Below are 5,284 nucleotides of genomic sequence, written 5' to 3'. Positions count from 1 at the left end.
GCCTTTTCGGTGCGCCGGGGGTTTTTCATCCGGCCCCGTGCGAGCAGCTGGTAACAGGCAGGAAAAAGAGGAGAAGAAAGGCAGCGGCTGGCTGCAAGGGCACGGCTGACAGCCCCCCCCCAGCCTGCCCATCCCCTGGCTTTTCTCGCTGGGAAGGTAATACACGGGAAATTTCAGCGACAGAAAGCCCGGGTGTGAGAAAAGGATGAGATTACCAGAAAAAGTTTGTGAAACTCCAAGTACAACTCACTACCCGCGTGATGCCTCTTAAACTGGAAAGAACTAGAAGTGCAATTAAAATAAAATAAACCCTAGCCTCCCTTGTTAGGAGAGAGGGGCTTGTCCTGAGATGCGTCCATGGTGATTCTTAGCTTCTCTTTAACGTGATTCTTGCTTTCTCTCATTTTTTCAGCGCTCTCACAAACTACCGCCACATTTAAAAGAGCTTTTAATGAAAAAGTCTCCTGTACTATCGTTCCTTCTCTTTTCCGGACATCGAGAACATAAACTCAGTTTTCCTAACAGCACCTTCCTGATGTGATCAACTTTTATTAGCTTGAAAACTGTAGCAAGGGTATTTTGGGGGCAGACATTCAAGTGAATGAAGAGGAAGCACTAAGTTTGCAGCCTCCAAGAGTCCAGAGTTTTGTATCTGAGCCTCCAGTCCGCTTCATCTCTCTTCCAAAGCCCAGCGCAATATTTGTACTTCTTTCTAGAGAGCTGACAAAGTTCATAAAAATACCATGCGTGAACTGTGCGAGTCTGTACCCTATGAAACTCCAAATATCAACAGTTTCTTTTAAAGTATATATCTTGTTTCCCCTCTGTCTTCTTTGAGTTCACACTACATTTTCACTTTTCAGTGCTGCTTCCCAGCACAGGCTTGATCTACACTCTGCAAAACCAGGGTTCATATAATTTTAAGCCAGGACACCGTTAGGAGTTTATATGGAATCTCACCTCACGTTTCTTATCGAAGCTTTGTTCATCGCTACCCCTCGCTGCATGTATTTACTTCTCCTCCTTGGAAAAAAAATGGCAGCAGCCATTACATGATGTGCTCAATAGGCATTAGCCAAACTTGAGTGGTGTTTTACTCATCAGTGATACAGTTAAGGGAAGATGCCCGTCGGTTGGCCCAAATGATTAGTTTTGTGTCCTGGTGACAGGAAGCTAAACTGAAAATCACCAATCCATTACCTTTCATAAAATGCCGTTGCTTCTTTTTTCTCTTTGCTTATCTTCTAGCACCAAAGTCTGCTTTTTCATACGATTCTTTCTTCATTGACCTGTGTTGAGCACAAAGGTCCAGGAGAAAGCATGTGGGACTTATGAATCATAAAGAGAACTGTGTGTTCCCTGCAGTCGGATGTCTCACCAACACCTCTACCGTCTGCTTGACTGCAACAGAAGAGCCGAGGCACAAGGTCCTGCTGCAAACAGAGCTGCCGGTGCTGAGAGGACGTTGTGCCAACCTCCCTGCTCCACCAGACAGGGGATGATGTCAAGGAAAGTACGGAGTCATCAGTTCTCTGAGAGGAGGGGGTGTCTGCGATTCTGAAAACAGCTTGGGAAAGCACCAGCAGCAGCTGACAGATGAACGTGTGATGTTTGGTGGTGACAGTGGCCAGCTCCCAAGGAGCACTTGTAGTGAAGCAGAGGAGGGCAACGAAAGAGGCTGTAACAAAATGCTATTAGTGGTTGTAGCATAATCCTGTACACCTCAGGCGAAGTTGTGCTGCCTGAGATCCACCAGCAGCAGCCATGCTGTTCCAGTAGCCCAGCTTTCACGGGGTGAAGCCCATATGATCAACTGAGCATATGCCAATGCATAGCTGTAAATGCAAGACCTAAGGCAGCTTGTTGATCATGCACTTCAGGGAATACTATCTACCTCGAGTGGAGCTTGCTGCGGGAGAAGAATTACAAACTGTCTTCTGGCAGACCTTTGCTGCCAACAGCAGATGATGGTGGTTACAGCAAGGGAGGCAGGGAGTGCTTCTCTCACCTGTGGAACACGAGGTACAGGTGCCTGCTGTTACCTCACCTTCTTATTTCTGCAGAGCTTCCAGTGATACAAATCTGGGAGGAATCCCCATTGGTAGAGGCACTCAACATATTGAGGTCAAGATGCGTTCTGCTTCAAGCCATCCTGATAACATGACAAATGCTGGAGTAAGGAAAAAGAGTAAAGAACATGGACTTTCCTTACAGATAGTAAAAATAAAATGGATGCAAATGATGTAATGAAATTTGAATGTACAGTGTTGTGGCAATTCATGCTCAGCTTCTGGAAGTGAAAGATGAAATACTTTATCTGGGATCAAAAAGGCACATAAAAGGAGACTTCTAAAGCAAAACAAAACAGAAGACCAGGAATGGCTTATTCAGCCATTGTGTTCATTGGTTTTGTAAGGAAAAAAAAATTGCTATCTAAAAATGTAAGCAGTTCCAAATGGTGCAAAGCTGCCTCTTTGCCAACTATTTTAATGGGAACCAGAGAAAGTTGAAGTTGATGATAGAAGAAGGCTGGAGCCCAATCAGAAAATAGACAAATGCTAATGTTGAAAACATTACTGAAGGAAACGGAATTCAAACTCAAAAGTGAAATCAGCAGGTGCAGCCCTTACACTCTCTGGTTTTGTCAGGTTGTAGGTCTGGAAATAACCTTGAGAGAGAATTGTGAAGGAATGGTGGTGAGTCACCAACATTGAAATGATAAGAGTGACAGAGCACTGGGGTTTAATTATTGGGTGCTTACAAACCCATGCAAGAGACTGTGAGTATATCCAAAAACCCTGCTGTGGTTGTCATCAGTGGTCAGTCAGGAAGGAGTAGTGTTTGTTTATTTCATGTATTTCCTCCACAGCATTCTCTGGAGTTCTTGATTTTACCACATTGTCTAGTCCAGATAAGGAAGAGCCGTTGTGATAGTGTTTGTATCCCCGCTCTTTCAAAGGTATGCCACGATTTTCTGTCTTCAGTCTGTGCTCAACATAATTCCATTTTCTTATGTCAGCAAAGACAATTATTAAACAAAACCAAATATTTTTTCTGCCTGCTTGCAGACCTCAGAGGTTCATAGATTGCTTTCATACTGGCATCTCTTATCCAGTAGAAGGGTCACTCCTTCCAGCCTGATCTTTTTTTTAATTTCTCTAAATATCTGTTTGTTTCTCATTCTGTTTTTGGTGGTGAGGTTCCAGAAAAGAGTACGGTTTCTAGATCTGATTGTACCAGGGACCACACAGGCAAAGCTGTGCAGCAGCACTGCACTAAATGAGAGGTCTCTGGCCACGCCGTGAGCACTGCATTGATCTTACCGTTAAAACTGCGGTCGCATTTTGTTGCAGTGTCATATTTCGTCTGTGGTTTTTTGCGATGCTGCTAACCCTCCATCATTGGCCACTCTCCCTATGGATGAGAAGGTCTTTGGTTCTTCGGTGCTGAGCTTTAGGTGCTGATTTCAACAGCTGATAAGCAGGGCAGCGGGGAAGAGCCTTCTCAATAGCAGGGCCACCACGGACAGATGAGGACAGGAACTTCTGGAGCAGACAGAGCCAGCCGACTGGCAACACCAACACGTGGCACACCAGCCCTCTGTGGTCACCAGCCCAGCGTGCAGCACCAACACCAAAGCTTGAGAAGGCCAAAGAAGGTAACGCTAATTCACTGTTGAATATAGGAATAAAAAAAAACAAATCACAGGCATTGTCATTTGGAATTATGATAAGTTCTTTGATCCAATTTACTTCACAGGACCGTGACTCCTGTCAGCGCCATGGAAGACGTGGGACCACTAGACATAGTTGAGGGGACAAAAGAGCTTAGGCTGCTGAATGTCAACCCACGGCCCAAGCACACGCAGCTCTGCTTCCAGGAACCAAGCTTGGTCTGCTCCTTGCCACTGCCTTTCTTGCTTCAGCTTCTTTAATGAATTTCAGCTGCTCAGATGTCCAGTTCCTTGCAACCCAGACAGCGGAGTTTTGGTCCACAGCACTACAGTAATATTGAACTTACTGCTACAGCAGTAGAATGGGGAATAATTCATTGCATGTTAGTTTGTCTTCAATATTGCAGGTAGTCTGTGTGCTGGCTCTCTTAGTTTTACATCTGCTGTGTATGCCAGCGATTCTCACTGAATTTGCCTTAACCCAGCAGGATGAAATCAATTACTTAGTTTGGTACATGCAATTGCTCTGTTTCCTCTTCAGTGCACAACCGAGCCAAGGAAGGCTGAATTCATGGGGAGAGCATGGGTCCAACGGTGCCATTCTAGAAAATCATATAGACCATGTGCGAGACACAGCGCCACCCTGCATCCTTTAGGAGGTTAAGAATTGTGGGTTTTTCTAATATTCTTGTGGCAAGATTAATTCCTCTCTGTTAAGGAAAGACTTGGCTGGTTTGGTAAGTAGCAATCCTGAAATCTCCTTTAAGACATCACTTCTATAGTCTGTTTTCTATTCATTGTGTTCAATGCTTGCTTTGATCTTTTATCCAAACCCTGCTCCTGTTGCTTTACCAGTGATATTTTCATGGGATTTGACATTCAGTGAAGCTGACGTTCAGTGAAGCCAGTCAAGACACAAACCACAGCCTCACTTCTCACATCCTCTTCTACGAAATGAAGGTTTGGTTTCAGTCTCTGCTGTTGTGCTCAGCCCTTTCTACCCTCTGAATAACACCTCATCTTCCCTCTTAAAGAATTAATCCTCCTGAAGGCTAAGAAATGTAAGAGGCTATACCAAATAGCATAATTTTTAATGAATATTCCTACTTCCGCTGTGTGGCTGTTGCACCTGCTGTCATTTTTCCGTTGCCGCATTTTCAGAAGGCTTTTGCTGATCCAGGCATTATTTGCAGCTTTGCACACAAGTGTTGGTCACAATCTGGGCTTTGATCTTTTGTCTGTGCATTCAGAAATCCCCAGAGGTCTACTGTTGTTACTTAGCTTTGTGAAACGTTGAAGTTTTTAATCCAGTTTTAGTTTCTGCAGCATATTTATCTGCCACTAAATCTCTTCCACAATTTGCTGACAACCAAGTGCTTACAAACCTTTCAGCATGGAGTAGTCTGGCTAATGTATATGCAGAATAAAAATGAGCAGCACAAGATTACTCAGAAAACATTTCTATTGTCTTCATGTTCTTGTACTGTTCTTGTTACCAAATGCTATACAGTGCTTTCGGACTTTAGATCCTGAGGCTTTACCAGAGGTAGTAATTGTTACTATCCAGACTCTGTGGATAAGAAACAGAGGAAAAGTGACTTGGTGAAGGTC

Source organism: Pygoscelis adeliae, unplaced genomic scaffold, assembly GCF_000699105.1.
Source record: "Pygoscelis adeliae isolate BGI_AS28 unplaced genomic scaffold, ASM69910v1 Scaffold402, whole genome shotgun sequence".
In the NCBI taxonomy this organism is placed as follows: Eukaryota; Metazoa; Chordata; class Aves; order Sphenisciformes; family Spheniscidae; genus Pygoscelis; species Pygoscelis adeliae.
This window is presented reverse-complemented; position numbering follows the sequence as displayed.